At 39.2% G+C, this 16,593-nt stretch overlaps 1 protein-coding gene across 9 annotated transcripts in view; it reads right to left on the bottom strand.

The window, feature by feature from the left end:
* The window catches only part of LOC138831335 (ecto-NOX disulfide-thiol exchanger 1), a 542,641-nt gene that overhangs the window by 431,324 nt on the left and 94,724 nt on the right, over positions 1 to 16,593 (bottom strand). For all 9 annotated transcript variants that reach the window (XM_070028466.1, XM_070028467.1, XM_070028455.1 and 6 more), the window contains exon 2: positions 14,429 to 14,553. The gene's annotated coding sequence lies outside the window, so the exon portion shown is untranslated. The remainder of the gene's footprint in view (positions 1 to 14,428; positions 14,554 to 16,593) is intronic.

The following is a 16,593-nucleotide window of genomic DNA, read 5'->3' as shown; positions in this document are numbered from 1 at the left end:
AACCACTGGGCTTAGAAATTGCCAGACTCTTCTACCATACCATTGTAATACGTGGGCTTCTCAAATCCTTCTAACCTATGATAGGTTAACAACTGGGCAAATTGGGCAGGAGTGGGAAGGAAGGCCTTAAAAAAATTAGTACCCTTGTATTTTTTTCACATTTTTTTAAAATGTAGAGTAAATCTGTAGTATTCTGCTGCTATGCTGAAAGAGAATAGAGATGTAAAATATACTAGACAAAGGTTTTCATTCTCTCCCTACTTTTTCCTGAGCACATTCCCTCCAACCCACTATGAAACTTTTGTTAGTCTTATCCCTCTTTGTGCAGACCCTCAAGCCCTCCTGGAATGACTGAAAGAGGCTTTCTTACCAGTACAGACCAGGTGAATGACACAGGCAGGAGTTAACAGAGGGCTTCTTGACAAAGACACAAAGCAGAACACAAAAAGCCTCATTTAATGTCACCTTAGGAAGCCTTACAAGTTACAGCTTAATAAATATATGAAGATTATTGTAATATAGAAAAATGTCTGGTAGCACTTCCCACATCAAACACACATAAGGAGAACTCTTATAGAGTCAGCTGTGATATGACAATCTAACACACACTTTAAATTGTAGAAAAGAGATTTGGTTTTCTTTTGGTAATTCAGACTTTTATATCCAATCTGGGAGCTATCAGGAAAATTTTGTAGACAAATCTGGTTTGCCCACTTTTTTCCCTCTTTTTTTCATGATACCCTATTTTTTTTACCATCTTTACAAACGTTTAATTTTTATTAAGTAGCTGTACAAAGGGGTTTCAATTCCAGAAATCAGTGAGTACAATGCAGCTTGATCAGTCATTCCTTTTATCATTCTCCTCTATTTTTATTTAATTTAATTAATTTATTTATTTTTTTGTCAGTTATGGGGCTTGAACTCTGGGCTTGGGCGCCGCCGTCCCTCAGCTCTTCAGCTCAAGGCGAGCGCTCTATCACTGAGCCATAGCGCCACTTCTAGTTTTCTAGTGGTTTATTAGAGGTATGAGTCTCACGGACTTTCCTGCCTGGGCTGGCTTTGAGCCATGATCCTCAGATCTCAGCCTCCTGAGTAGCTACAGGCGTGAGCGACCGGTGCCTGGCTCCCCTACATTTTTAAATCCTAGTTTCTACAACAGTCCATGCCACTGGTATATAGCACATGTTTACTAAATATTCAATGAATATTGAATTATTCAATGTATGCACTAAGTCAACAGACTTTTTATTTCACACGGACATGTTTCAAAAATTTCTCTTAGATTGTTATTATCACCTAATAGGGCTAACCTAGGTTCCTGCCTCTAGAACTAGAGTTTCTTTGGGCAGTACACTAAGCAGTCTATGTGGCAACTAACATTCTAATAGCAAATAAGAAAATAAGGCGAGAAAAATCTAAGAGGTAGACAAAAATTTTCAAAAATATAGCATTCTATTATAAATTAGCCAAATCCCCTTGTTCCTCAGACACTTTCTTTGTATAGGCCCTACTACTACTGAAGGTCATATCACAAGTCACTTCTCCAAAGAACTCTGAGTCATACTATGAAGTCCAGCAATACTTCTAGTCCAGCAGGATTTCTTAGTCAAGACATAAAATTCTCTAGCATGGACTCACTCCACAGCCTGGACAAAGGGTCACAATCCTACCTTAGAGGCAGGGAAGAGACGGAATGAGTTGAGCTATCTGGTAGAAGCCTAAGAAGCTTCATTTTTCTAGATTCATGTCTGAGTTAAGATTGGAAGTTTCCCAAAACAGTGGCTGTGAGTCATTCCCTGTCAATCTATCAAGAGGTTAGTGGAAGGCCGGAGCAGAAACGTGAATCTTTTAATGATTATGAATATCCATTTTATTGGTCAATAAACAGCGTTGGATTCAGTGACCTTATGTTCAAAACTATGAGACATGCTCTGTAAGGTTATCATCGTTCACATCCCTGGATGGAAGATGTCAGCTCTGTGGGAAAGAATACTTCAGAAGTCATCTGCTCTGACCCTATAGGAGAGACTCCTGTGCTAACCAGCAGCACCACTGGCCTCACATGGGAACCAAGTTATAATGCCTACGTTCATCTCCAGCAAGGAGTTGACCCATTAAAGAAAAATACTTTAATAGCCCTAGAACATATGAACTGTAACGCCAATCTTATCTGAGTGCAAGTATCTAAAATACACCAATAAAAAGGAAAGGTAACTATCACTAATATTCAAGACATGCTATCCTCCAACCTGCACTTTGGCATTTGAGGAAACAACAGAGGCAGACATGTCTCTTTCATCTTCCCTGTACTTCGTTCAACCAGGTCGTGAGACTTAGGAAACATTTTCTGACCATCTTCTGAGGTATATAGCATGAAACTCTCATGTGAGAGGTACCCTCCAGATAGATGAAAGAAAGGAGACAAAGACACAGAGATGGCAAGAAGAATCTGTATAGTAGGCCTTGGTCAGCTTCCACCAGTTAATATACTATTCACTCATACCCTCTAATTCACTCGTATTTTCCACATTATCCACTTCAACATCTACCATCAAAATAACACAAATTTGGAGGCTTTAACTCCCATTTCCTATCTGGAGAGCTGAAAATGTTTTTCTCTCTCTTGACTACTTCTTCCATTTTATCTTGTTACAATAAAATAAATCTTTTCTTGTTAAAAATATACAAGTTTAACCATTTGGGGGGGGTCTTTATTTCTTTATGAAAGCTCCCATTATATAAAACTTAAATTAGAATATTTTCTTCAATTGCTAACTAACAATGAACAACTGGGGTTTTTTGTTTGTTTGTTTGAGGTGCCTCAGCTATGAACTTAGAATGAGTGAGAGAAAGACCTTTTCTGTACTATTTTACAGCAATTCTTAGATGTAATTTATATTTCTACCTGAGCATATCATGAGAACCTAGATTTGTTACTATTCAAACTCAGACTTTCTGAATAATAAGCAAATAGAAAAAAGGTAATATGCTTTAAACTTTTTCTCTTGTTTCATTTTTGGATTCAAGCAATATAATTTACTATTGTATATTATATTGTATATTGTATAATTACTATGGTATATAAAAAACACATAGCTTATAATCTCAGTCTTATCTAAACATCATTGTAGGTTATTTCTAGGAAGAAAAAAATGGTTGCTATCTGCCCACACAGCTCCATTTTTAAGCAATGGCCCAGAATAGGGAAGGGAAATCTCTTACCTGGCAGAACTATCTCTGGGTGGTGCCCTCCCTCTTTGAGATCCCTATATGATAGTTTTTCTGGATCAATTCTCTGCTCAATTTCACCAGCATTCCTTCTATTCTCTATTTAGTAAGCTAAGCTACAGTTCACGGAAGGGATAGAAAGACCACTTTTGTCCATGACACTCATGTGCATTTGTATCTATACATTACCAAACTGGAAATCAAAGTCAAATAACGCTTGCAAAACAGACTTAGAGAATGAAAATAGACTAATGAGGAAATACTCCTTTACTACCAGGTCCACCTGAAAGATTCATTCTAGAGGATCTGTTTCTCTCTTCCCTAGACCCAGCCAAGCACACCTTCAACAAAGCTCTTCTAAACGGAGGGGCCTGGATGAATGCCTCTGTGAGAGATCACCACATATTTTCATAGTTTACAAGGATAAAGCAATTACAGCTTCAGTCGCTCATGAATAAGGCCTCTTTAACATTTTAATGAGAACATTAACTTAGCTTCACTTGGTTTGGCCTTCCTAGAAAGTATGTTAGCCTTAGAGAAAGTTTGTTTAAAACCAATAATGAAACTGTAGTTCTCTGTGTGCCCCACGGGGAATGACTGGGCCACTAATACAGGCTATATGCTTTCTCTTCTGAACTAGCTTATATTTCGTTATCAGACTACAGTTTGGTAAATAAGCAATACATCTGAAGAAATACCTTCTCTGTGCTTTGTGTTTATGTGCTTTTCTGCGTTTGTGTGTTTGTGTGCTCACTCATTTTACCTCAGACTTGTCTCCTAATTTGCTTTATATCTTATATACAGCTTTGAGTACAATGTGTGACTCAGTCAATATTAAATCATATTTCTCTGCTATTCTCCTTTCATCATTTCTACTGCCTCTGTTCTGTCTTGCAATGCAACTGATTCCCATCAAGTCTCCCAACCTGCTGTTCGCTGGGGCCCCATTAAATTCAGCAGACAACCAGCTGAGCTTCAGAAGCCAAAGGTGAACAAGAAATAATTCCCAGACTCGGTGACTTAACATGAATTTCTGTCTCATCCTCTGAACAAAATCTGGAGCAGAGTAAATGAAAGAATTTGTCACCTTGAACACCAAGTAGAAGAGTAAAGCTAAAAGGAATTAAAATTCCAGCCACACCTGTTTTCAAGTCTTCAAACATTTGCAGAATTTGAGCATTTGCTCTGTGCGGCACATGCTGTTCTAGGTTGAGAGAGAACTGCCCCCGAATAAGACAGACCAGACCTTCACTCCCTCGGAACTTCAGTTCTAGTGGGAGAGACACACAATGAACGAAAAAGGAAATGTCAGAGGGTGCTGAGTACTATGAAGAAAGTACAACAGGTGATGTGATAAGATGGAGTTAAATAGGGCAGAAATTTAAAAACAAGCAGAGAGAAAAGCCAGAGCAAAATCTTTAAGGTCATGTGAAGAAACAGAAGAAGCCTGAATGATCACGAAGTAAAAGAAGCCAATCACAAAGGGCTACGTACACTATAATTCCAACTTCATGACATTCAAGAAAAAGGAAATTAAGTGACAGTAATGGCTCCCAGGAGATGAGGGAAGAGAGGGATGAACAAGTAGAGCATAGATGATTTGAAGCAGAAATTACTCCATACCATGCTAAAAGGATGGATTCACATCATTCTATTGTCCAAACCCTTCGAATATACAACACCAAGAGTGGCCCCTAAAGTAAGCAATGCAAGGGGCTCTAAGGCAGTGTCCACATCGATTGTCAATGGTAACAAATGTTCACTGCGGCTGGGTGATGGTGGGGAGGATGCTGGGACTATCATCAAGTCATGGTTGGCAGCTTACGTTTCTACATCTAAAATCACCAAGAAGCCACTCATTAATTTGTAAGCCAGCCTTTTTAATGTGTTTCACATCTTTGAAAGGTCACACTGGTCACTGAGTAGGAAGTGGACTCCAGAGGGGCAGTTCCCAGAGACTGGTGCACGTGGTCTGGACCGCAGAGGCAGCAATACAGTAGAAGTAGAAGGATTTACAATATTTTGAAAGAGGAGCTAGGAGGATTGGTGATGGCTACGTTTGGTATCTGACATTCAAGAAGGTCCCTTAATGTGAGGAAAGACCATGCACTGATACGAAGAAAACTCTTCTTGAGAACTTAGCTATAAAGACCACATAGGATGACATGTTCCTTGGTATAGGCCTGGGGACTAGTGATGGAGTTCCAATCTACCAAGAGAAATCCAATTCAGTTTGTCTGATCTCTGCCTCAGAGTAACAGCAAATGTATATATGTGTGTGAGCACACATATACAAATATGCACACATATGTATATGTGTAAATATAGGTAAAATGTAACACACTTGTTTTGCATTTCAGAGCCAATTTTATTTGTGTGTGCATGCACGCGCGTGCTCGTGCACCAGCCCTGGGGCTTGAACTCAGGGCCTGCGTACTCTCCTTTTGCTTTTTTGATGAAGGCTAACATACTACCACTTCAGCCACAGCTCCACTTCCAGCTTTTTGGTGGTTAATTGGAGATAAGAGTTTCACAGGCTTTCCTGCCTGAGTTGGCTCCAAACCATTCTCAAATCTCATCCTTCTCAGTAGCTAGGATGACAGGTAAGAGCCACTGGCATCCAACTCCAATTTTAAAGTATTTTCAATACTCTTTCAAGAAATAAAGAGAAATGATTCTTTATGTCTGTCACCAGCAATAACTTTTGAGGAGTTCACTGGGAGCAAATGAGTTTAAGATTCTTACTGCAGGTTACCCAGCAAGTCATCAACACAGGAAACACCCAGAGCCAAGCTTCCTTCCCTTGCATGCAATCATACTGAATACCACACACCACTCCATAGCTTCTAAAATGTACAGGATGCCTGCAGACACTGCTTTCAGGGTAGGTGCACACATTCCTGGGTGAGGTAAGGGTGCTGAGATATTACCATTGCCTTTTTCTTGTCACTTTTCTTTGTATCATCCTGTCACAGAAGCTAGTTAAATTATCCATTAGAGTTTTACTTTTTACAAAAATCTGTACACCAAACCCAGAGTGAATCACACCTTAAAGTGTGATAAGACAGATTTTTTAAGAGATTTTCATTATGAACAGGTAGGCCTCTTCTGCACCAGCTCCTCTGAAGCCACCACTCCAGCCCTCTCCTCACCCTCCTCATACCACCCCCCCCACACACACACATACATACACATAGTGGAGGACACACACCCAGAACTCAGTGACCTCACAGGGACTTTGCATACACCCTCATCTGGAACTCTTTACCTACTATTTTCAAAGAACAGCAAGCGCCAAATGAATTTGAAGAAAAATGGAAAACAACAACACTAGAGCCACAGAGTTCACAGGCCTGGTTTTTGTAGCATTATTTAAAGTAATAAAAACTGAATTAGAGGCGATTACCATGAAAATAACTCAGATCTTTTAAAAGGAAAGTAGGAGGTGGGGAGCACACTGTCTAGTTTGCACACTACCTGGACAAGTCTTAAAAAAAATCAAGTTTCCATTTTTCACCTGCCAGAGCTTCCCAAGAAACTGTGAAGACTCCCACTTCCTAACAGTTCACAGTCTGAAAAAAAAGCAGTGAGAGAGTGTCTGCCTCTGTGTTTGTCCCTGTGAGTCAGACATGTTGGTTCCTACTAAATGTCAGTTGGTTCCTTGTTGATATGCAGACTTCTCTCTGGCTTGTCTCTATCAAGAATTTCTCTAGGAACAGAGATATACACAAGACAATAAGTTGGAAACAATCTGTACAACTTGGGGAGGGAGGAGTGGAAGGGGAGGGAAAGTAGGAGAAAATTGAGGAAAGGGGTAACAAGGTTGTAAATATAATTACCTTACTTATGTAACTGAAACCCCTCTGTACATCACCTTGACAATAAAAAAAAAGAAAGAATGGGGGAAAAAAAGCATTTCTCAAAGGGCTGGGAAGGTAGCTTAGTGCCTAGCATGCATGAAGCCCTGGGTTTGATTTCCCAGGACCATATAAACAGAAAAGCCAGAGGTGGCACTGTGGCTGAAGTGGTAGAGTGCTAGCCTTGAGAAAAAGAAGCTTGGGGACAGTGCCCAGGCCCTGAATTCAAGCCCCAGGACTGGCAAAACAAAACAAAAAAGAATTTCCCAAGGACCCTATATTGTACACACAGCCCCATTGGGGGCCAACAATTTCTGATGCCTGCAGGAAATGTACTGAGAAAACCCATGAGAAGGACGTAAGGGTGAGGAATTTGAAACTCCTTCACAATTACACCCTGACCTCCAATTTAGAGATGTAATCACTCTTCAGAGCTGAATATGTGGTGCTCATGTATGCTAGGGTAGACTTATTTTTATCCATGACTGGTTGTCTTGCCAAATGCTTTCATAGAAGCACATAAGTGATATGCTTCCAACACATGTAAAAGTAGATCTCACACCTGCTCTGATGTTAAACAAACACTCAGGCAGGTCACCCTGCACATAGGGCCTCAAGCCAACACCTCCCTTCAGTCTCAGACCTTCTCTCTCCATATGCTATCTTGTAGAATCTTGTCAAACTTTCAACTGTGCCTTCTATTGCTAAAACTTTATTTGCTTTTTGGTAGTATGGTGACTCAATTTGCAAAGACAGTTAAGGAAAGAGGGATGGCAAGAATACAGGTCAACTATAGTAACCCCAAAGGGACTTGACCCAGAGATCTGACTCCCAGGAAAACCCTAGGAATGATGGATGGGCTGAGGTGCAAGGCCTGGAAAGCAGACAAGTGCAGGAGTAGGAGGGGCTAAATGAAAGCAGACACCAGGAGGACTCAATGAGAGGGACCTTGAATACCACAGGAAACAACTTAGATTACAAGAAGCAGAAAGCCCTAGGAGGCCAATGGTATCTACAAATGGAAATGGGAGAAGTCATTAGAAATAAGGCAAATGCTAGAAATCGCCCTGCATGTGCAAAACAACTTCCTCTCTCAACAGTTCTATTTCTGTCTTTCCTCCAGAGCTTGAGCTAGTGTCAAATGAGCTATTATCCTCATGTGACACCTAGTGCTATGAAGGCACCAATGATCATAGAAAAGCTCCTGTAACAAACTTTACACATTTACACACTGTAACTCTCTATGCAAAGCACTGTCACCTCAATTATGCTTTTTAATTTTAGAAGCACTGTTAGATAAATCCAGACTTTAAATCTAAGACTTTACCTATTTACTTGACTACCTATTTACTTGATTTATATTTGTTTGTTTGTTTGTTTTGGTGGTACTGGGGATTGGACCACTTGAAAACACTTCAGTGTCTTTGTTCTTAGTTATCTTTCAGACAGAGTTGCACACTTGCATCCTGGGCCAGCTTAGATCACAACCCCCCTAGCTAGCCTTGCAGGTATCTGAGATCATAGGTCTGCTTATCATGCCCAACTTGTTCTTTGAAATAGGATCTTGTTCACTTAAAAAAAAAAACAAGCTAGCTTTGAACCAGATCTTTCTATCTCACCCTCTCCTGTAGCAGGAATTACAAGTGAGAGCTACTGGGTCTGTTCCACCCAAAGATATTTAAAACCTTGTGATATGATCCACAAATGAGTTAATCTCTATTCAAACCCTAACCTTAAGCTGTGAGGACTTTTCATGCTTTGTAGAACTTACTATTACTCAATTTCTGGTCTACGTACTCCACATATGACAACTGATCTTTGACTTACAATGTTTTGATTTATGATATTTTGACTTTACAGTGTTATAAAAGTGATACATATCATAGAAGCCATGCTTCAAGTTTTGAACTTCCATCTTTCTTCGGGCTAGTGATATGGGGTACAGTACTCCCTTGAGATTCCAGCAGCAGGAAGCATGGCTCCTCTGCCAGCCACATGATCCCCAGAGTTGAATAACCCATTCTCCACAGTGCATGGTGTGGCTAAGCTAAGACTCACATACAGTGAGTTAAGTGTATCAAATTCACTTTCAACTTATTGTAGATGATATAAGACCTACCCCATCACAGGGAAGGTCTATTTCACTAAGCTAGACTTAATTCAGAACTGATGAGGTAATAAAACATTGTCTGATACTCCATTTTACTGGACATCTGACAAGTAACTAGTAGTTGCACATTCAACACATCCAGGAGGCTGGATTGGGAAAGCTACTACCCGAAAACTGTAGACAAACATTTAGAAACAATATTCAATTTTAGAGCTAGGTGTGGTGGTGTGTCCCTGTCACTTAGAAGTAGGCAGGAGGCACAGTAAATCTGAAGCCAGCTTGGGCTACATGGTAAGATCTTGTCTCCAAAACAAAAACCCAAAAGGGAAACAGAATATGCAAATAGTTTAGTAAATATAAACAATTTAAATTTGTTTGTGTGGCTAATGTATGGTTCTAAAAATCATTATATATAAAAAAGTACAATCTTAATGTATTGCACAATCTTACAATACAATCTTAATGTATTCTAATAAGTCTGTAAACTAAAACTTAAAAAAATATGCCTTTGCCAAGAACCTTATTATGTCTCATATTATCTTATCATTCACATTTTCTAATTATTCAACTCTTTCTCATTGTATGCTAGATTACAGAATCTAGCATAAAGTTGCTTTACAAATAAGGCTGGATGCATAAATGAATGAATGCCCATGAGCAAAAAGTTAGACACTGAGTCAACTAGAGAGTAAAAGCCACTTCTATCAGGCATAGTGGGCCAGTTGTGGCTTAAGAATTTCACAGACACATATTCATTTGTGTCTGGCTGTTTGCCAGATGAATAGTCATGGGGAAATCACATCATCTCTTCATCCCAAATTTCCATTATGAGCAAAATGAGGTAATACTAAGTTCTACCTACTCAGGATCAAATGAAGTCAAAGACTTGGTACTCAGTCTAGGTTACACAATTATGTAGGTTATTCATTTCCCCTACCTCTTTACCCTACTTTTACCTTGATCCTTATAAAACCACCACATAAGTAATAGTACCACAAAAGTCTGTTGTAAAATGTAATGGCTAGACAGGTTCCAGTGGCTCATGCCTATAATCCTAGCTACTCAGGAGGCCTTAGCCTGAGGATCACAGTTCAAAACCAGCCTGAGAAGGAAAGTCCATGAGACTCTTATGTCCAATTAACCACCAAAAAAAAACTGAAAAGTGGTGCTATGGCTCAAAGTGGTAGAACACTAACTCTGAGCAAAAGATTGAGGGACAGTGCCCAGGCCCCCAAGTTCAGACTCCACAACTGACCCCCCCAAAAAAATCTAATAGCTAAACAATGACTTACATTGACACTGACATTACATTTTACAATGATATTCTAGTTCCCCTCTACCAACCTCAAACTTCATGGTCTATAGATAAGTTGTTATGTACAAGAGTTGTTCAATAGATTTTAATGACGTTAAATATCCTAGAGAAATGAAGCTCCTTCTTTTAGGAACCCAAAATTCTTTATATTTAAAAGCTTGCAAAAATGTGTTACACACTGAACCGTTACACTAAAACAGGAAGTAGAAAGAACCTTAATCTGTTGATTTGTAACTATCAACATGAATTTAGACTTAACTCTGGCATCAAATAATTCCTTGAAGCCTTGGTTTTTGTTCTTTTCAAACGACTAGATTTGCCAGTCTTCTACGTTGTGGTCTTTCCCTCTTTGTTCTTCCTGTGGTCAGCAACTTTTACCCAGAAAAGCAAGAGGCAGAAGAAGTGAACCAGGTCAAATGACTATCTTCTTTCGTTTACCAACAACCATCCTCAGGTATTTCTCATCTGTGCCCTCCTGACACATTTGGTAAAGAATTTCAAGGAGGACACTAGACTAATAAAGACTACTCTCTTCATAAAGGCTCACATATATTGGCTTCTCAAAAATATGAGCCTGACGTGCAGCTCAATTGTACAATGCTTCCTCAGTGTGCCTGAAGCCTTGGGCTCAATTCCCAGTAGCAGAGAAGAAAATACACACACACACACATGTGTACATGCATACATCTAAGTATGTGAGTATACACACCAAATAAAGAAGCAGTAAATAATCTGAAAATTTTGTAATTTCTGTTTCTGCTATAGTTTTCAATCTGCAAAGTAAAAAACTGGATTAAATTTTCTCTAAGCACCTTTCTAACAGGAACCTTCTACCATCTAATATTTGAGCAGAGAGTTACTGGCAATATGACCCCAGATAAGTGAGGATATAATGAGCAACATGCCCTGTGCCCTCTGATACAGAACTCCTATCAAGAAGCCATCAACATTGTGCCGTGACAACAAATGCCTTTCACCTCTAATATCATATGTAAGGTAGAAGTAATGAACCTGGGATTCTGAAGGTATTGAGATTTTTTTGTCTGTATCAAAATCACTTACTAATAAGTGCAAAACCTAATATATCTCAAAAGAAGTCAACTGCACAATAGGCGCAAAATCTTAAAGACACTTTTGTCCTAATAACTAAAGTGCATCATTGACCCTTTGTTGCTAGCTACTTTTTCAACTACTAGTTAGTTCATATATCTGTGTGTTTGTTTAAATAATACTATAATTTTAGTGTTTATACAAATTCAATTTGATTGCAGCATAATTTTATTAAAATTGAAATGCCTAAATGAAAACAGTTAAGTAATAAGTTTCATACAGAAAGAATAGAAATACTTGCAATACCAACTCTATTATTTGTCAACAGATACATCTGGAGGACAATATGAGCCCAGGCGAGTCACAGATAGCTATCTAGTCCATACAGAATAGAGTATCTTTAATTCACTTTCATACAAATTCAAAATCTATTTCCCTTAGGCACTAACCCAATCTAAAAGTGATATGAAATAAATAAAACATATCATAGCTGACTTAGGGGGAATGCAGCAAGCCCAGGTCCTAAGCACAATGACACTAGAAAATAACCACCCAGGACTAAATCCCAACCTTGCCACAATTAGCTAGAAAATTTGGGCAAATTACTAAAGCATTCTGATTCCATGACCTCATGTGAAAAACAGCAATGATTATATTTTTTATCCCTCACAGTACTGTCATAAGAATGAACTTTTTGACCCAAAGCATTAAAAATCATTCCTGGTACACAAGAAGTATTCAAGGTTAGTGTCATGATTATCAACATTATGAACAGACAATTCACAAGCTAAGAAAATATGTATCCATTTTATGGTTAGGAAAATTAACACTGTGACAGATCCTGGGATATTAAAGGATAAAAAAACGAGAAAAAAATATTTTTCCAACATTCATCAGTATTCCTGCATATGCCTCACAAATCCTTACTATATCCATTCCTGAGAGAGAGCTAGGGATGGTGGTGAGTGGAGGTGAGGGTGAGATATAGAGAAACCAGGAAACAAAGAGAGAAGAGACAGAGAGCAGAAGTGATAAAGAGATCACTGTTTCATTGTACTAGATTTTCTCTAGTAATGTCATCCAAAAGGCACAGAAAAGAGCTGGAAGGCAAGAATGGCAAACAACGTACCCTTCCTTTCCTCTCTCCATAAAACTCTTCCTCAAGAATTGGACTTCCAGGCTTCTTTTTCTCTTTTTCTGTGCTTTTCTTCCCCCCATTCACACATTGGTTTTAGTTAGAATGTTAGTTGCAGAAAGGGCTTTTGATGTCATCTAGCCCCATCCTCTTATTTTATACATGACAGAAGTAAGCACCAGTGAGACAAAGGCTTGCCTCAGGCTGTACAGCTCTATATTGGCACAAACAAAATTAAAACCGGACTCGTGGTATCTGTGCTGTCTCCCTTAGGACAACAAAATGAGTACATTTACCCAATGCAGTCTAGCTGGTCTTTATTCCATTTGGCAGATACATAAATTTTTCTCCTGGGAAGAAAATCTTGAAAAATATTTTTAAATGAATTACCAAGAATCTTACTGTTTTTAATTCAATAAAACATGTTTGATTATTAACTTCATTGCCTACTAAGCCTGAAATTAGGTTTTTCTGTGCTTGGACAGATCCTGGCCAACCAATAACAGGACAACCAGATTGCAATTAAACAGATATTCCCACTTGGGTGGGGCACTCTTTCTCTCTCTCTCTCTCTCTCTCTCTCTCTCTCTTTCTCTCTCTCTCTCTCTCTCTCTCTCTCTCTCTTTTTCTCTCTTCCCCCCACTCTCTCTCTCTCTCTCTCTCTCTCTCACACACACACACACACATACACACATTAACACACTCAATATCAGAAGCACTTACTGTAAACAAAGTTTGCCACTCTTCCAGCCCATGCTAGAAGGAGATATTAAGTATTCTAAGATGCAGCTCTCCTAATACAGAGATGCCAGCCCACTGATTTTCTAGAGTAAGAAGTTTCTTCCCAATGCTCCCTATGCTAGGTTACCCCCACAGCAAAAAGTAGTCTGTCAAGTGCATTCAACCAGTCTTCAGGTCCGGCTTCTAACACTTCTGACACCTCCCCTAAATTGGCATGGCTTCTTTCATTGTTTCTTACTCCTAGCCTTCAATTCCATAGTGCAAGACTGTGGCTCTGAAGCTAGAACTTTTAAATCATGTATTTAAAAAATAGACCATGTAAGTCCATTTTTCTGGAGAGGAACAGAAGAAGAGAAGGAAGGAGGGAAGGAAGGAAGCAGAAAAAGAAGAAAGGAAGGAAATAAGGAGGGAAGGAAGGAGGAAAAGAAAGAAAAAGGAAAAGAAAACAAATATCCAGCCCTGCTTGCTTCCAAATCTCTCGGTCTCTTTCCCTGGCATGGGGGATAGCATCTTCTCTCTCATTTGCTTTACCCTTTGGGATTCAAAGGTGTAAACAAGCTGTGACTAAGGAAGAGGTCTTGGCATTCTTCTGGTGGTTGTTTAGACTATAAGAATATCTGAATCTAGGCCACTAAAAATAACTCCATCCCACTGTCAATGGATGTTTACTTTTCACAGGCATAAAGCTGGTTTGTTGGTAAGTATTATTTACCCAGATCTGTCCTTGACTACAAATGCCTGTGTTTTCCTTCCCCCTCTCCCCCACAGCAGATACAGACTGGCCGCCCAGGTGGCAGCAAGTATAGATACCATTCTTATTCAGATAAAATCCAATAATACCAAAAAACAAAACCCAACATCACAAAATTTAAAAAAATAAAGAAATAAAATGACAAAAATTAAACATTAAACCTTGGGAACAGTTAACCCAAGATCTAAAAGTTTCTAAGGAAGGAATCAACAACAACAACAACAAATGACCGCATCCTTACCTTCCATGCCAGTCAGGAGTAGCTGTAGTCTCTCCAGATGCCTCTTGATAAAAAGAAGTGCCACCAATGGAACAGAAGTTTGAAATCCTGGGGGAGCCAATTAGATTCAAGTCGCTTTCAAAATTCTGTAAAAGAAAAACAGAAGTATTAGAAAAAAATATAGCAATGGAAATGACATTTTTACATGTTCTGCTTTGAGCCTGGAATACTCCTCATATAATGGCTATAGTTGTTATGGCAATAAAATAAATCTTGGGGTTTAAATAGAATTATTAGATAGAAACCTTTTCAAAGGCAGGAAAGGGGGAGGGGAGAATGTAGCACATGACACACTATAGGTACCTCAGCCTTTATCTTTGGAATTGTCAGCCAAAACATGAGAAATTAGGCCAAGGGCAAGGGCAGATACTTACCAAGAAGCCTGACTTTGAAGGCTAGCAGCTGTGTATACTTTGAGGTTCCTGTAATTGTCTGGCAAGTCCTTAGGGAAGAAAGCTCTGCAAGGCCAGAGGAATTTTGAGGAGCCACTCACGCTACTCAATGGCCTGTGATAAGTCTAGGTAGATGCTAGGAGTTGGGCAGGCAAGGGAGAGCCAGAAAGAGTCCCAGTGTTTCCACACTCCAGGCAAAATCAGGCCTGGGTTTTAGCTGTTAGTGGAAAGAGAGGCCCTGGTGTCCCCTGTCTCTCCAGAGCTCAAAACACTAACATAATGGCTATTTCTGAATTCAGTGCAACCTTTAGTAATTAGATGTAAAGCAGATGTGTCCGAGATAACAGAACCAGGCAAAAGACAGTAAGTTTAAAAGTAAACCAAGTTCAGTTGGGCTTATGAGATGATTTCTCTTCTTCCCTGGGTGAAACAGATATACTATCACTTCCAAAACTGATAAGAGGCTCAAAAAATGAGGTAAAGGAAACATGATGCCTTAAAAAAAAATACCAGTACTGGGGCTTGACCTCAGAGCCTTGTGCTTTCACTTGGCTTTTTTTACTCATGGTTAGTACTCTCCCACTTGAGTCATTCCTCTACTTCCAGCTTTTTGGTAACTAATTGAAGATATGAGTTTCTGGGTTTGTCTTCCTAAGGTTGGTTTTGAACTGGGATCCTCAGATCTCAGCCTCCTAAGTAGCTAAGATCACAGGCATAAGCCACTGGCACCTGTACTTCTATAAAATATCTTTCCAGAGCTACTAGGTAGAGACAATCTTTTGTTCTACCATGAAGTTGAATATTTTAGCCACAGCCTTTCAACTTGGTTAAAATAAATAAATAAAAGGTGGTTGTTTTGTCCTAATAGCAAGTCTCCAATGCATGATAGATATCTGTACTGTGTCAACCACTGAATCATATGTTACAAAGGACATTAAGGGTAGGGAACTCCTTTATTCTTCCTCCCCTGTTATCACCCTCCAAACCACTGAAGCTGTCCCTGTCTGTGCAGAACACAAACTCACCTGCCCAAACCAGACCATTTATGAGGCCAACCTTAAATGTCACCTACTGGTTAGGGGTGTCCTGACCAGAAATAATAGCTCCTTCTTTGGAATACCTTGTCCTTTTACATTTTCAATTATAGTCATTGATATAAAATTACTCCTTTAAATTCTTTGAGAAACAATATTTTAATGACCAGTAAGATATATATAGATCTCTATATCTATATCTATATATCAGAAAATGCCAATTTCTCTGCCATACAGTGAAATCCCCCCCTTATCCAGGAAGCAGAAGGATGAGGAAGACTTCACTCAGCTGTACCTGATGGAACACTAGAAGTAAATTATCAAGGGGAAGAAGAGCATGTTCAAACCAAAGATGATGACTAAAAGAAGAAAAAACATGTTAAAATGAAGAAGATGAGCAAAAAGCCCTATGCCACCAAGATGCTGCCTAATGCAGATATTTAAAATGTGGTACATTATGATGACCTTCTGCATGGTCATGAAGGATAATCAAAAGTCCTTTTAAAATAGCATCCTCAACCCTCCCATAACACCTCTAATCCACACAAGTAGAAAGAATCATTGAAAATATGCGTATCATTGTTTTTGAAGCTCTGGAACTCCTCTGAGGACCATCACTGCGCAGAGAACAGGTAATCTTCAGAAGCGATTGAATTCCCACATCTGCATTTATCACACTGAATGATATGCCCTCTTAGGA

This window comes from Dipodomys merriami, unplaced genomic scaffold (genome assembly GCF_024711535.1).
Source record: "Dipodomys merriami isolate MVZ:Mamm:240054 unplaced genomic scaffold, mDipMer1.0.p SCAF_192, whole genome shotgun sequence".
NCBI lineage: Eukaryota > Metazoa > Chordata > Mammalia > Rodentia > Heteromyidae > Dipodomys > Dipodomys merriami.
Note: the sequence above shows the minus strand (reverse complement) of the source record. Positions and strands in the feature narration are given on the sequence as shown.